General features: G+C 43.9%; 1 non-coding gene across 1 annotated transcript; it reads left to right on the top strand.

Moving 5' to 3' along the window:
* The first annotated feature begins 823 nt into the window (after positions 1-823).
* On the top strand, positions 824-896 carry TRNAM-CAU (transfer RNA methionine (anticodon CAU)). The gene has a single exon. It is a non-coding gene; the product is annotated as a tRNA-Met (tRNA).
* The last annotated feature ends 16,574 nt before the right edge of the window (positions 897-17,470 follow it).

The following is a 17,470-nucleotide window of genomic DNA, read 5'->3' as shown; positions in this document are numbered from 1 at the left end:
TTACCCTTTAGAGAATATACTTCCAGTCTTCTCCCTTGAGGGCAGGAGAATCTGCCTGGTGCTTGGTTTGGGGGAGGCCACCCAAGGGCCTCACTATTTTTTCAACAAACTAACTAGATCAACTTTCTGTGTTTAGCTCCATCTTTACCTCCACTTTCAGACGTATCTGGTGCTACCAGCTCTTGAGTTTCTGGAAGTTTCTACAAAGTAAGACAGGGTTTCCATGACATTGTTCTCCACCTTCCAAGTTTATTGCTAGTGTCCCCTCTCTTTCTCCCTTTGCCTTTTGCATTTATGTCTCTCCAAATCCTTTTATTGTTATTTCATGAGGCTTCAGGAATGAGTGGCCACAGGGAGGTATGCCCATTGCTCTATTTTCACTCAGAAGTCATGTTCAATAATTTTTCAACTCAACTGTCTACACCTTGACTCTGGTTTTTCTAGATTGGATAAGCTTCCAATATCCAAGGAAGAAGTGATAGTTGTGCCAAAGTTGACAAGCATTTAATTTTTGTTAATATTTATATGTTTATACACCTGCGCTTTTAGATGAGCCTAAAACATTTTGGTTCTTTTGCTTGTGGGCTACGATTAACGTAATGAGGTCTTTTTGTTTTTCCAAAGTACACGTATCATTTGCTGAGTTATCTTCCAGGTTACTTAGGAATCTACTGCTGTGCGAGGAGATGTGGGAAAAGAACGTTTCTGATGCTATTCCAAATCCACTCACTCATTGGACTGAACTACAAAGACAAGCCCTTTCTCTTTAAGGAGCTTACCATTTAAGGAGGCATTATTATTCAGGCTGACATTCAGCCTTGCAGCCCTCTTAGCGCAGTGGGCAGCGCGTCAGTCTCATAATCTGAAGGTCCTGAGTTCAAGCCTCAGAGAGGGCACAGCTCTTTTTCTGTGCTATAAAAGGGTATTTGAAGGAAATAATAAAAACTTTCAGCAAAGGTGCTTAGAGGCCCTGCGCGGCCAGGCAGATACAGGGATGCCCCCCCCCCCCCAAAGACATGTGTGGGTAAATGCCTAAGCCCACACGCAGGTCATTTAACCTCATTCAAAACAAAAGGATGCAAGCCACAGCCAAAAGGACGTTGTCTGCTCTCCCAAGAGCAAAGAACAACAAACCAACAAAAAGTGGGAGTTTTGAACTTAAGAAAACAGCTCCAAATCTCAGGTCTGTGACTTCTTACCAGTGACCTGGGACAGTTTTTGTTCTGTTTTAACTTTTAGAGGCTTATTCCATATTTGTAAAATGGGAATAACACCTAGCTGGCAAGGTGGGTTGAACACGCTAAATGAGACTGTTACATTCCAGTAAATGTAAGATACTTACCCCAGATTTTGGCAAGTAGTGAGGGGCCCGATAACTGCTGTTCTCAGTGTAAGAAGAGGGGGGCAGAGAAGGGCACGGGAGGATTTTTCCTTTAGAAAAGTGTTACTTGCATTGCCCGGAGATGACACGGTGGGGCATCGTTGTCCAGGAGCTGCACGTCTCTTCGAAAAGAGAGACTATTACACAGACACCTCGAGATTCCAGCAAAGCACCTGCTTGCTGATGCAGACACACCGGCATCAGAAAGTGTCACACATGAGCCCTCACTGGGCGGTGTGCGGAGAATCCCTCCACCCCACGGTATTTTCAACACCAGAACCAAGAAGGCAATGTCAGGGTGAAATAAATGAACCATTAAGGACTCTGAGTGGGGCATTTCTCTAAGCAGAGGGCCCCAAACCTCCCACTTCACTTTTCTCCTCAAGGCCTCTTAGGGTGCGATTTCTGGTAATGTCCCTACGCATGCCTCAACCCTCTTCTTGACTTGTCCTACGTTTCTTTCCGTCTCTCCGCTCCACCCCCTCACCTCCTCCTGAACATGTTCCAAAGGAACACTTTTCCATATTTAACACACATACTTACAAAGAATGGTCACTTTGGGTCTGATAATAGGAAAATGCATGTGATGGATAATCTTGATATATATCTTTCAAGGAGATAAATATAGTGAGATAGCTACCTCTTTTTTTTTTTTTTTAAATAAAGTTTTGCCATCATGGTGATGTGTATTCTCTTTCCCCCTCTTTATTTTTTCTTTTGTGGCCATATCATCATTAGTATGGTATTTATCATCATTAATATATTTATCATCAATAAATATCATCATTTCTGTCTGCAGAGTTCACCCAAGTTCAAATTTGACCACTTTCCTCTGACCTCACCATATGTTTTCTTAATTGTTCCTGTAATTTTATTAGCTATTCTAGAGTTTAGAAGCAAATGGTGCTCTGAGAATGATTTCTGATGATAGAACTTGCAAGGTACAATTACCCTTATCTTTGAGATTAGGGTGGTGTATATTCCATTGGAAGACACACGATGGAATATTATTCAGCCATGACAAAGAAGGAAATGTTGCCATTTGCCACAACATGGATGGACCTTGAGGGCATGATGTAAGATAATAGTAAGATAAGTCAGACAGAGAAAGACAAATACTGCAGACAAATTCCACTTATGTGTGGAATTTTAAAAAGGTAAACTTGGTAAAAACAAAGAGCAGAATGGTGGTTGGTAGGGGGTGGGGCTGGGGGAATCCAGGGGATATCATTTAAGGGTACAAACTTGCAATTAATAGATAAATAATTACTGGAGATCTAATGCGTGGCATGGAGATTACAGTCGTAATTACTGTATTATAAACTACAAAGTTGGTAAGACTCTAGACCTTAATTGTTCTTACCACAAAACAAATAATTATGTGACGTATAGTGGTGTAGTTAATGCTATGGTGGTAATCACACTGCAATATACAAATGTATAAAGTCAACACATTGTACACCTTAAATTTACACAATGTTATATGTACTCTACGTCCCAATAATAATAATAATAATAATAATAAGTTTAGGATGGAGAAAGAAAAGCTGGGCACGTGGGTTTTAGTTCCAGTCTGCCGATATCAGGAATGGTCAGTGATCTCATTGACCCGATGGAGCAGATTTTCTTTTCAACCGAGGTGGCCCAAGCTGAGTACCACTGAAGAACTACTCCAGCTGGGAGCATTAAAGCAACCCATAATCAGAGATGTTCTATGAGAATGTCATAAGGAAAATGGCAGGGTTGTGACCTAACCACATATGGTTAGAAACGTCCAGGCAGTGTGAGCTGAGTCTGAGTTCCCATGGTCACATTAATGCTTTGCAGCAAATCAGGGTTCCCATTTCCAAAGTCTGGGCCATTTTTGCCTGGAATGTCATCCTTTCAGGTGTGGAATCCTTGTACTATTTGGAGATGGAGTGACATTTTAGAATTTGAAAGCTTCTGACACCTTTTAGGGTCAAGCAGACACTCCTGGCTGATGCACGTAGCAGAAGACTGAAGGAAAGTCGTCCTTGTGCCTGAGCACACAACCCAGAGACAATTCCCGGCCACCAAAGGCATAATGAGTGTGACCCAGCTCTCCTCGTGTTGGAAAGAAAGAAAGAAAGAAAGAAAGAAAGAAAGAAAGAAAGAAAGAAAGAAAGAAAGAAAGAAGAAAGAAAGAAAGAAAGAATAAACATAATCTGGGCCAGTTAATAACGCAGTCCACTGGTTTGTGCCCAAGACCTTGAATCTGAGAGAAGTGGTGCTTTCCAAAAGCTGATCTGTGCCTGATGGAAATGCTTAACCTTTCCCCCGTTTGTCTTTTAAGGCTCTGTTACTTTGGAGCCACCTCTTTATACACCCCAGCAGCAACACCCTAAATTAGTCTCCATTCACAAATTACCTCTGAAGCGGCCTCCCTGGGAAAACTTAAAAGCCTATTTAAGTGGAGTTGCGCCCGCTGCCGAGAAGTTGGCTTGGGAGAATGGCCCTAATTAAATGATGATAATGTTTAGGATCTTGCAGGTATAACAAAGATTCCTTTCTCTGTCTCAGGTGGGGACACGTTAACACATTGCCTTTGTCTGGCAAGGGAGGTAGGCAAGGGAGGAATGCAGCCATTGTGGGGGTGTGAGAATGGGAATTGGAGTGCTGCCTGGCGGGAGGGGGGCTGCCTTCTGAGGTCTGGAGGAGAGGCTGGTGCTGGGAGGGAGAGCATTTAATATTAATATTCATCAGAGATGGGCCCTGGGGCATTTCAGCCTAAGATGTCTTAGAACAGGTGAGAGACCAAGTCCTTTGTTAAATGGTTTCTTGTCTGTGGAAGGAAGGGCGGGAGGGGGTGGTGGGCAGAAAGGAAAGAAAAATACAAAGAACTGCCTTTGGGATGGTTTATTTTAACAAGTCTCACACTGTCCACTTGGCTGGAGATGTGAGGACGGTGAAGCTCTTCGAGGAGCCTCTGGTCCGGGTCTCACAGCGGTGGCAAGATGGCAAGTGACCAGCCTTTCCTCTTGCCAGCTGTGGGGTCTCTTGAGCGTTGCTAAACAATCCACCCTACATGTCAGAAGGGGAGCAGCCCAGCCGCCAACTTCCAGCCCATGTGCATGGATGGGGGCCGTGCTGCCCACCCTGTTGGCCCTGAGGTGTGAGCGCCCAGCCCTCATCTGTCTGCTCGAGTGTACTTGTCTCATGATTCGAGTTGATCCAAAGGTCGGTATGCTGGATGTGTCCTGTGAATCTAATACATAAGTAAATTCATGCCACTTCCTCCAGCTAAAGCAATTTCATCTGTTCGGCCCACAAAGAGGATAAATGGAATGCTGGGCTCAGGGCTCGGGGCCAGGGTTCCAAACATGTGGGAAGGAATGGGCCTGTGTTCCTCATACATCCTGTCTGAACTGGACAAATTCCATCCAAGACGGCTGAATGTCAGATCGGTCAACTTCTCTCCCCTCCCCCCTTCTCTCTGTGTCTCTGACTCTGTCTCTCCCTCCCTCTTTTGCTTGCTCTCTCTGGGGAAGTTTCACCCTAGCTAGGACAAAGGAACCTTGCAGGGCCTACGTGCAAAGACCAGGTTGCTCCTTGCTGCATTTGGGAGGATTCTCTGTGTTGGAGTTGGGAGTGTCAAGGGCCTTGGGAGGAGAAATGAGGAGAGGAATTTAGACAGAGCGACTTGTCTTAGTGAAGAAAAGCAAGGTTGACCTGGGCCAGGTATTGGATCCAGCACTGCTTGCTAAGAAGTAGGGAAATTCCCCCGCAGAAGGCCCAGGGTCCAGGTGGAACGTATCAGGGAAAGAACAAGACATGGGTTCTTTCTTATGCATCCATTATGGTTGGTTTTTTCTGTTTATAAAGATAACACATATTCATTATAGAAAACTTAGAAAATACAGAAGAGCCTAAAGGGGGAAAAAAAAGAAAAAGGAAAAAAAAAAGAGCCTAAAGATGAAAACTAATACACTCATGTACTAAAACTTAAACACTTAAAAATTTAGTACACTCATGTACTAAAACTAACCTTTTAGAGAATGTTAATTTAATATAGTCTCATAGCCTACTTTTTTCTTTTTTTAAAGATTTTATTTATTTATTTAACAGAGATAGAGACAGCCAGCGTGAGAGGGAACACAAGCAGGGGGAGTGGGAGAGAAAGAAGCAGGCTCATAGCGGAGGAGCCTGACGTGGGGCTCGATCCCAGAACTCCGGGATCACGCCCTGAGCCGATGGCAGATGCTTAACGACTGAGCCACTCAGGCGCCCCCGTACTTTTTTCTTTTAATAATTATTTTGTGGGCATCTCCCAAAGACATGGCAAAATCTGCAAGAATTTGTTTTTAAATCAGCTGATTCATATTTCATTGTATGGATAAAACATACTTTTTAAAATCAGGTCCTAATGCTAGCACTTAGGTTTTTAATTTTTTTCTATTATATAAGAAAAGCTCCAGTGACCAACTTTGTGTGTGTGTGTGTGTGTGTATGTATATAGTGTAGATTTATGGAATTATTTTCAATAAGTATGTTCTTAGGAGTGGAATTAACAAATTAATTCTTGATGTTCCTCCAAATCCTGGCAGACAGAAACTTTCTGGAGAATAGTCTTAGCATTGCATTACACATAGGGGGCGCTCCAACACCTCAGCTTTGCAATAGAGGCAACTCCTCTCCTGAAGGTCCTGTCTGGAGTCAGAAGAGACAGAGAGGCAGAGAGAGGGAGAGGGAGAGAGAGAGAGAGAGAGAGTGTGTGTGTGTGTGTGTGTGTGTGCGTGTGTGTTAGGAGGGGAGAAGAGGGTGCAGCTTAACTGTTGTATCCTTGTTTTAAGTGGCCCCTAGAGTTTCTCTGACCTCTGACCTGCCTGGGTGCTGGAGCAGGTCTCCCTGGCAGTTGCGTTCATCCTCAGGTACATGACCCACCGAGATAGATTTGCTGAAAAGACCGAGGGTTACTGAGGGCTGGTGAAGGTGGGGAGAGAGGAAGCTTCTTCATTTTCTCAGACACATAGAAGATCTCATTAGTCCCGTGGAGACTACAAAGGACCCCCGTTCCCCTTCCCTCCCTGGGCTCCTTTGGGGACATTTGGATGAACCCTCACAAGACTTTACTGCAGGCGTGGTGGAGAAAGACCATGTGAGCGTCAGGGAGTGGCCAGCCCGTGGTGCAGAGAAAGGACAGCGGGGGCAGAGCTCGGCAGTATTCACCCAGAACGTCCAGGGGAGGGAGGAACCCTCACGTGGGTTCCCTGCCAGAAAGACCTTGACCGTGGTGGGTCAGGTGAGGACGGTGCATCAGGCTTCAGCAGACTTCACTCCAAGCTCAGTCAGCGTCCTTCTAATTCATGTTAGGATGTTAAGCTTCTGGGCTCCTGACAGGAATGGGAGCATTTTTGTTACTGGAAAGAAAGAACCTTTGGCAGAAATGAAAGGCTGGCATTTCGTGTGCGTGCTTGCGTGCGAGGTGACTCAGCCTCCGGGAATCTGCTCGAAGGGCACTGGTGGCGTGAGGGGCAGCCCCTGCACACGGCAGAAGCAGTGAGCTAGGGCCATCTGCCGCAGGCTCAGAAGCCTCGTGTCACATTCTCACTGGGACCTTGCAAGCCTCTTGCTGTCATGCTCTGCCCCACCTTTGTTGTGGCCATCAGCCAACGAAGCCAGCTGTCCTGTACGGCCACACACCGGCACGTGGTTACCTCCCCTTGGTTACTTGGAACTGGCATGGCAGTTCTCGGACTTCTACTTCAACGTTGGCAGGTCCACAGCCATACAATCCACGAGCAGGAGCAAGCTGTTTGTTTTTTCCTTCCCCTAATATATCCCTTGAATTACTGAGAATCATTACTGATAACAGACATGGGCACATTAACACAGGACTGTCCTCTCCAGGCAGCTGTATTATTGCTCACTGTCACGGATTTCATTGCACCCCCTCAAAGTCATATGTTGAAGTCCTGATCCCCCAGCACCTTATTTGGTGACTTTGTTTGGAAATAAGGTCATTCAGATGTAATCAGTTAAGATGAGGTCACACTGGAGTAGGGTGGGCTTCTAATCCAGTATGACTAATGTCCTTATAAAAAGGGTGCTGTGTGAGAAGACGGACACACACACACACACACACACACACACACACAGAACACCATGTGAAGACTGGAGTTAATGTTGCCGCAAGCCAAGGGAAGCCAGAAGAAAAGACTGGAACGGATCCTCCCCTAGTGCCTTCAGAGGGAGCATGGTCTTGCTGATAACCTTGATCTCTAATTCTAGCCTCCAGAACTGTGAAACAATACATTTTGGTTGTTTAAGGCACTCAGTGCATGCTCTTTTGTTAAGGCAGTCTTAGGACACTAACACACTCACCATCACCTAGGAGCTTGGAAGCCTTCTGACCTCGGAAGAGCTCCTTGTCTTCCTTACGTCTCTGCTTTATACAGAAAGGCCAAGAAGGTCATGCCTATTTTATGGATGGAGAGGCTATCCCACAGAGATAAAATGATTTATTTGAAATTGTTCTCTTGTGAAACCCTTTTTTTTTTTTTTTAAAAAAAGAAGCTAAGAAAAGTTAACTCTGGCAACATGCTAATTGTCTGCTAACTGCTAATCTCACATTCCTTGCTCCTAACCACCTTAAGGTTTTGGCCTTTCGGATACCCTGTGCTTGGAGGTGGAGTACAAATGAGGAGCACATCAGGGAGCACTAAAGAGTAATGCTGAGCCTGGTCTCACAAGAATGTTGAAGGACCCCTTCGTGGAAAATCTGCCAATAGAAGGGTGTGTACACTAAAGTATTTATTTTCATGCTATGCAATGCCAAAGAATGTTTTAAATTTTAAAAAAAGGGGGGGTTTCACTCTTATTGTGGAACTCCCTAGTTTCCCAAATCCTTGGGCAACTATCTGGATCAGATTCTCATTTTAAGTGCCCAGTCATGAGGGCTTAAACATAGGAGACACTAACAACAAGCTGCGAGGTGTGGGGGGCCCTATAGTCAAGAGATGAGTTTGGAGTTCAGCTCCCTCTCCCTGGAGGAACAACTTCAGGCAAGATGCCTTCAGGTCCCTGTGTCTCATCTCTAAGTGGGAAGACAAACCACACCAAGTTCCAGAAGGTTCCAATGGAATAAGGTACATGGTGCTTTATAAAGGGCAAAATCATGCTGCAGCACAAGCGGTTGGGTCTGAGGCATGGAAAGAGGGCAGTTCAGATTTCGGAGGCGGCCCTGCCCCAGGGAACATCCTGGTGTCGCCTGACGGGGTCACGCAAAGAAGGGGCTGGATGGCGTCTCCTCTGGGGAGCTCTGAGGTGGATTTCTGACTTGCAGAAGCAGACCATGGGAAGGATTAGGGGGGAGCCAAAGCTGAAGTTTTTTTGCAAACATGTGGTGTGTATGTTCATTTTCTGGGGAGAGAACCCCTGGCTATAAGCATAGGTGACCACTGATCCTTCCTCCCAAAAGCTTCTTCCCTTCTTTTTTTTTTTTTTTTTTTTTTTTTTTTAAGATTTTATTTATTTATTTGACAGAGATAGAGACAGCCAGTGAGATAGGGAACACAAGCAGCGGGAGTGGGAGAGGAAGAAGCAGGCTCCCAGCGGAGGAACCTGATGTGGGGCTTGATCCCAGAACGCCAGGATCATGCCCTGAGCCGAAGGCAGACGCTTAACGACTACGCCACCCAGGCGCCCCAGCTTCTTCCCTTCTTTAGGAAGGGCGTGTGAGGCACCTGGGTGGCTCAGTCTGTTAAGCGTCTGCCTTCAGCTCAGGTCATGAATCTGGGGTCCTGAGATTGAGCCCTGGGTCCCCTAGGGCTCCCTGCTCAATGGGGAGCCTGCTTCTCCCTCTGCCTGCCACTCCCCCTGCTTGTGCTCTCTCTCTCTATCAAATGAATGAATAAAATCTTTAAAAAAAAAAAAGGAAGGGCATGAGTGTGGTGGTGGGGAGCTCAGGTAGAATGGTAGGGAGGAAAGGAGCTGGGGCAACTTGAAAGATACGCAAATAACAAACCACAAGGCCTATATTCTCAAATCAAATTGAACTGAATCAACCTGAATCAAAATTCCCTTTCTCAGCCTTGCCCACCTTACCGAACACCCCACCATGCCCTCCAGCAGGCTGTTTTGGGGGAGGGAGGAAGGGGAGGTGACCCTAGAGTATGCGGTGCCATTTGCCTCCTAGGGACCCCCCTTACTGGAGCTGGGTGTTCTCTGCACACCCGTAAGAAGCTCTGGTGGCAGAGTGGCAGTGTGAGGGAGTCACCCCTTTCCCAGCTCCCACCGCCGCCCCAGCCCATTCCCCCAGGAAGATGTGGGAGAAAGAGTAGGTACACAAAGGGCCAATCCTGCCAAGCTCCTGGTGTTTGTGAGAGCTAGAGGATGGGGCTGGAGGTGGAGTGGGCAGGGGGAGGGAGGAGGGGAAGGAAGGTGAGAAGGCTGTGACTCACTCTGAAAGAATTGGGTTGTCTGATTTTATAAATTCTCAGGGGCTGGGAAAGTAAACGCAAATGACCTCAAATTTAGCTAATAGAGAACATTGATTTCCTTTATGCAGCACAGCCAAATGCATTTAGCTTCTACTCAAATATTGCCAGCAAGTATTTTTCAGTTTTTATAATAAAATCCCTTTTTAGGTCACCTTTAAAATTTCCCTAGCTGTCCCTTTGAGGAGCTGCATTCAGTGACGATGTCTCAATTCAGAAAGGAGGCTGACTGTTAATTATGCTGCCAATATGCATTTCTTCCTTCCTTTTTTGGAGAGAGGGGAGAGAAAAAGACAGCCATTCATTCTTCGTGAGCTGTTTCATCGTCCTGCATTTATAGCACTACTGTATCTATATGATCCCCTCTCTGGCAGTTGGCCTCGAGGCTGACCTGCCCACCACCCATTCAGCCAAGCCCAATGAGCGCAGTTAGCAGCAGTAGGAAGGCAGTAGCTTAATAAGAGCAACAGAACGAGCAAGGAGAAAGTGTATTCTTTTTTTGTTAGCTTTCCTGGCTGTACTACATCAAAATTATCATTTCCTATGGCTTCTGAACTCCTTTAATCTGACTTCAGGTGACAGTAAAGAAAGCAAGCGATGCTTTTATTGTAACATGCCTTAATGTGAAAGTGTATCAGGAGTTTGTGAGCTGACCATATTGAGGACTAACGAACATTCTATTATCTACACTAGTTATATTTAGTTTCACAACAGGAAAATTTCAACATCCCTCCTCCGGGTAGGCTGTCTAGGGAACACATCTCAGCAGTTTGAGAAATTCTCCTGCCCTGGTTGTTCCTGGCTTCTTGCTGTTTTTTCACTCTCGCTCCCCTCCACCCTCATCCTAATGAATATTCAGCCTGCATCCTTCAGCCAGGATTTTGAATAGGATGCTTCCTGTTTTCCTATTAGAGATTAACTGTTGTCCTGGGTTAAAGGGATTGTTTGGTAGGACCTTGCAGCTGGGAATTCCTGTTTATTTTTCATTCTGACCCTGGTTCTGGGGATAACATAGATCTCATAGTTTCAAATAAAGCATTGTATATTCCAATGCTTGTTAGGCCTGACTCTATGTACAAATATGGATATATTTTAAACCTGCCTACTTCTTCCATCTCACCGTGAGCAATTCAAAGGCAAGGATTAGGTTCTATTAATTTCTCTTTTCTGGTGCCCAAAACAGTGCCCAGAACAGAGCAGAAGCTCAATAAAATTTGTTGAATGGATGAATAGGCATAGTGATTATAAGTTCCAGAGAGAGATGGTCATAATCATCCATCATTGTCCTTAGGCTAGAAAGGGATAAAGAAAGATGAAGATTCATGTGTACCTATTGTGTGTCCCTGTTGGCAAAGTAATGATTACCTAGGCATGTTGCGGCACGACCAACTGGGTCCTGGAATTGGGTTCTAATCTTCTGTCTTTTCCGAGAGTGGGTTTTTCCACTTTTCTCTCAAGGGCTCCGTACCTGTTACAGCTTTCCCTCGTTACAGGGGCTACATGGATCAGGGCTGTGGTTCCTCATTTGTTGTATGCCTCAGAAGTCCGTCACTGAGCGTGGTTTGGGAACTTTTGGTGGTTGTTACTTGGGTAGACTCAAGGTGTTCCGGAAGAATTAGTTCACAGGTCGGTGATGGTTTTGCCACTTTAAGGAGAATTATGAGCAAAAGCGTGTTTGGAAGTGTAATTCTCCCAGAGCTGTTTATAAATATGTCGAGATTGGCCATTTAAAACATGTGGAGTTTTGATCTGTGATTTGGGCTTCTCGGGATTTGCCATGAGGGAATGTCTGGGAATGCTTTCACAATTAAAAGGAGAGCCATGGGTTTCTTTCCTCAAGACCTTATGGATGATGTTTTGCACTTACCATCTGGGAGAAGAGATATAAACACCTTGCATTTTCTTCATACTCATGTTTAAAGGCTACAGATGTACTTTACAAATAGGATTTCATGAATCCTTTAAACCAGGCCTGGGAAAGAGTAGATCCGCTTAATATCGACTGAAACTTTTCAATAGCTTCTTCTTGCCCTAGGGATAAAGTCCCCTGCAGCCACTTCTGCCTCCACTCTCCACACCCCTTCTCAGTCACTAACCTTCAGTTGCACCCCACGATCGATCGAAGCTTCTGATCTCACGCATGCTCTTGCCTTCAGCCTTTTGTGTCATCATTCCTTCCACCAGGAATACTTCTGCACTGAACTGGGAACCCTTGCTATTTGCTTTCTCACAGAGGGACCTGCAGAGAGAAATTAAGAGCCCACAGGGCATACATTTTCAAAGAGTGATCGCAACTTTTTAGTTATTTTAGATGTAAATAGGAAATGTCTGAGCTTAGCCCTGTCCTCTTTGTAATAATGCATGTCCTTCTATTTATGTATTTGAATTGATGTCCTGTCAAAAGTTGCTGCCAAAATTGTATTTTAGAGGAGCCAGGAAGCGCTTGTCAGACCTCTTGACTTGTAGTTTGGATGGTTTTGTTTTGTCAGATTACTTTGGCTGTCTAAGGAAAAAGTAAATCACACCTCAATCCTTGACTTCTTCCTCTGGATATTTTCACATATTATTAGCAGTTTGATCATCATTCGAATTCCATTATTAGAAACATCCAAAGATGATCTGACTTTTCTGATTGTATTAGAACATTCTTTTATTTAATATTACTTAAAAGAGTAGTATGAAGAGGCACAGAAGCCCTTGGGTTATATAAGATGCTTTGTGATACTATTATTTTAATCATGTTAGGTATTCATTATTCTTCATAATATGCAGAGCAGCAGGAGGGTCTAGAGAGCAGATGCTGAAGGAGACCCTGCCAGTTGTGATGTATTAATTAACATTATCTGTGGCTTGGCTGCCTCATCTCTGCAATGGAAATGACAACAGTACCTACCTTGTGGGATTACTATGGGGGTTAATTAAAATAATGCATATAAAGAGTTTAGGTTTATACACAGCACAAGGTAAGGTCTCAGTAAGGGCTACTGTGGGAGTGCCGATTACACAGACTACATCCTTGGCCTGCCATCTTGTTCATGCCCATGAAATGACCTCCCTCACGGCCACATGTTCTGGGCCCTATGGAGGTTAGTGTATGCCCTGACTGGAATACGGGAAGGCTTGTTCTGATCTTCCCTAAAGTGGCACAAAGAGGACCCCACTTTAGGTCTGTAGTAGAGATGACTGGTATACAGACAGGGCCACTTTAGATAACTACCCTGTGACCTCACCACGATGCCCCTCGTCCCATAAAATCTGTGCTTTAGGTCCTCATGGGGCAGAGAATCAGTTGCCATAGATCTTCCACGGGACACTGAGTACCACACTGTTAGTGGTATGGAGTGGCTTGATTCGTTTTTCCGTGTCCAAGTGCCTCCTCAGTTGGGAGAATATATGACCGACCCTCCTCCACCTTCTAACAGCTACCTATTTTATTACAATATATGTACTAGCAGGTGCCCCTTTACATTTCCTGATGAGGGAGTTCAGCCATTTCCTTTCTCAAAAGGACCACCTGTAGATGCCATAAAAGTTAGAGCAGTTACGGGACAGTGAGATCCAGACTTAGTCTCGTTTTCCTTTCCTGCGGAGCTAGGAAGCTGACCTAAACTCTCTCAGGTCACTTAAGTCCCACAAGCAACTTAAGGGTAAGAACGAGCTTCCCCATTGTGACGTGCCTGCTGCCCCATAGCTCACTGTGCTACAAGACGGTCTCTGCCATTTGCTTTCACCATGGTGTCTTTGTTCTGTTCTCTCATCACTGTTGGCTAGCTCTCTCCCACACTGGGCCATGACACGATTCATCTAATGGCCTCAGACCAGTGGTATCTTGCCTATAGTTACTCAATGAAAGTTCATTTTTGGGGGGGATGTAGCCGGCAAACATCCCTTTTCAAAGTGAATAGATGAAAAAATAACTGCCTTATTTTAATCCCAATTTACTTTTCTTAATTTTACTGTTTTAGTAGAAGAATTGACCACAGTTTTCTTAACTCACTAATCAACCAATAAATCCCTCAGGATCTGAAGAGGCATCTGGCTTCTATATCAAGGGGTGGCTTAAGTCCTGTGATCATTATTTTATTGAAGAGTTATTGGCTAGCAAATATATCAGCCTGGTATTCAAGGTAGGCCTACTAAATGAAATTATAAAAGGGAAGATGTTTTTAAAGATTTATTTATTTATTGAGAAAGAGAGACAAAGAGAGTGTGTGCACATGTGCACGGGGGCAGGGGCAGAGAGAGAGAGAGAGAGAATCCCCAGACTCCATACTGAGCACAGAGCCTGACTCGGGGCTTGATTCTACTACCCATGAGGTCATGACCTGAGCCAAAACCAAGAGTGGGATGTTCAACTGACTGAGCCACCCAGGTGCCCCAAAGGAAAGATGTTTTTAAAGTTCTACTGGGATTTCTCAAATAGATTTTATCAAACATCTTTGGTTTTCATTGATTAGTGGTATGGTAGACACATCTTTAAAGACTCTCTTGCCCGTAAAGGCAAGAGAAGAAGCACTCACTGACACGTGTGGGTTTTACTATTTTCTATCCCTTCTTCAAGAACACATATGCTGTAAAAAACAAAAAAATAATATCTTTTTTTCCCCACTTTCCCATCAAAAATGGCTTGTGATTTTGAATAGATAACTGTTTGGAAGTGCTTCTCAGGCCCAAGTTTGAAGTCTGCACACCTGCTTTTCATCTTCTGTCTCTTATCAGTTAGTGTGGTGTTCCAGAGGGACGGTGCTATGGGAGTAAGGGATTCTGATTCTCCTTCATCAATTACTGCTTTGTGAAGAGAATCAAGAAGAAGCAAAGCTGGTTAGCCATTCATTCCATAACAGCCTAACTCCTACGGTCCTGGGTCTCAATTTCCTATTTCTCTGTTGAACTTGCAATTCTCTGGATAAGGCTTAAGCACCCTTAGAGCTGTACAACTTTTTCATCTACCTGCAGGAAAAACTGGGGGAGATCTCAAGGGTTTGTAACACCCCAAGAAGAAGGGGATTCTACTCCTTGAAAATTCCATTCTGCTTAGTACTATTAAACTTCGTCCCATAGAAATACTTCACTTAGATACATTATCTGTTTAGATGGCAAAGTTGTGGGTATTATGACTTATAATATGATAGCTGCTTCCTGTGCTAAGTTCTGAGTTTGTTTATTCATCCTGGAAACCATTATAATCAAGTTAATAGGAAGAAGGAGATCCCTGAACTCCGTGTACCTGGCAATTCCTGAAAACAGCCCAGAGTTAGAAACTGGGCTTCCAGGTAAGATCCATGCAAACAGGAGTGGTGGGACCCCCTCTGGAATGCCCTCCGCCTCCTTTTTCATTTATTTAAATAAATTCAAGTCACTTCCTCAGAACCATGTCCTTTTAAGATAGATCATTGAAGAATATTTTTATTACAGTGCATTTGGAGGCAGAATATTTTATAAGTATATAAAGAGGCAATTAATTTGTCCTTAGCCTAAGGTATGTTATATTTGCCACGTGTAAGTGCTTAACTAAGAGTTGGTGCATTCTGATAATTTGAAGAGAATCCGTAGTATTTAAACAGAAGATTGGAGCTGACTTGCAACAAGATCGCTTCTTTAGAAACTGGTATAGTATCTCTGATTTTGTCTACTGCAGACAGCAAATGACTAATGAAAATAGTTAACATGAATGGAATTCCCACAATTAGCCATTGGTAAAATGAGGCTTAGAAGACCTTGCGGGGTTGGTATGATTGTTCAATGGAGGCAATTCGTATAAAGAATTTTGAAGAGTGCCCGGCATTTAGATAGCTCTTTAAAATGTTAGGTAGTGTGGTTTCATCACTAATAAGTGAGCCTGAGTCTATGATGACTACTAAGTATATTTTGTAGTCAATATAAACTCGGGTCTCAAGAAGTTACGATGGTCCACTATACTCCAGTGTTTGACAGACTCTGCAGAAACACTTGTCTTCCACCCTTTTCTCTCCTAGGCCCTTAATTTAAGGAAGCCATTTGGTTTAAATATCTAACAGGGACCTGTCAGCAAGATCTAAAGTCAAGGTTATCCATCATTATGGAAGCAAGTGTCTATGGGCCATTTTTATTCTCAAAAAGATCAGCTGTTTATAGCCATTTAAGAATATGCATTGAAGCTTAGAGGATTATTAGGAGAGAAGAAAAGATTGTAAAAAAGCATGTTTTTGGTAAAATGGCATGAAAATACAAAAACATATATACATTAGAAAATGGAAAATGTCTAGAACGTCTGCGTTAGCGAACTTTGGGAACCTGGGGAAACCCGACCAATGGTTTCTGAAGAAGGAGCCAGGTCATTCCTCTTACAGCCTCGACCTATGTCCCAGACTTGCCTTCTCTCCCGCCAACCTGGAGGCAACAGGGCTTTCCTTTAATCCTAGTTTCAGCTCAATTATTAGCCCTTCCTGTGACCCTCTCCTCTGACCCGGATGTGATCACCCCTCCTTCGTGTCCCTGCAAATGTCTGTCAGCACGTATAGCACTGCTGTCCTTGAATAAGGTCAAATCTCCTTATAGTTTCTTCATGGTAAAGACTCTTTGTTATTTGTCTTTATATTCCTGTGTTTAAAACAGTGTCTCGTATTTAGCAGGTGCTCAAAAAATGTTTTAAATGAAGGAATAAAATAAAAATAAAATAAAATTAAATGGTGGTAGTATAAATGCCTGACATTAAGCTTTTGATTGCCACAGCATCCATTTCCAAGACACCCATCTGAGTAAGCACATTGCCAGCTGCAGAACATAGCTACTAGCAGAACGTCTAGGTAATTACCCAGGCCACCCCCACGCCCCGGCCTCCATGAAGCTCCCCTGTTAGAAAGCCCCGGGCAACCTACATAACTGATCACTTGAGTGACCCCCACTTCTCCCCGCTCCTTAATTCCTGCTCTTATGTTTTAAATTTGTAAATACAGAGTGAACCCTAGAAACCCTAGGCACCTCACCCTTGCCCCTCATAAAGGCAGAACCCCGGTCTGTGTTCCCTTCTACTGTGACCTTGTTGTGTGGCACTTGGGAGTGCCATGCGCCCTCCAGGAGCTGTGTGTAATAAATCTTGTTCTTCAAAGTTCCCTGACAGTTTTTGCTCAGCTGTGGCTGTGATCATGATGAGAATCACAAGAGCCAGTCCAGCCACAATGGGCTGCTATACCCCATGCAGTATGGGCCCAGGGGAGTGTCTCAGGCATTCTGAGCTGACGGCATCACCAGCAATAGGCCGAGACCCACACAACAATGGTATATAATGTTATCTGGGCACCTGATATAAATTAGGTACTCAATAAAGGGTAGTTTGATTACAATTAATAAATAAATAACGTCATGTCATGTATGACATTTCTCAACTAGTATCTGAAATACTACTTCAGATGGCTATAGACCATATTTTTTAAAAGTTATTAGACAATGAAAGCCTAGAGATACAGTTGAATTTTTCTTGTGCGTTAAACTTTTCAGAATATGCTCCTGAACATATTTCTTTCACAAAACAAATTTTATTTTCTCTGTTATGAACCTACTAGGTGTTAATTATCATAACTTTTTAAAAAATTACAATAACTTTTAAAATACAGAGGGAAAAAATCATGCCTAGTTCCATCATCTAGAGACAACC

This window comes from Ursus arctos, unplaced genomic scaffold (assembly GCF_023065955.2).
Source record: "Ursus arctos isolate Adak ecotype North America unplaced genomic scaffold, UrsArc2.0 scaffold_27, whole genome shotgun sequence".
Taxonomy (NCBI): Eukaryota; Metazoa; Chordata; class Mammalia; order Carnivora; family Ursidae; genus Ursus; species Ursus arctos.
The sequence above is the reverse complement of the archived record's forward strand: the minus strand, read 5'-3'. Positions and strand labels throughout refer to the sequence as shown.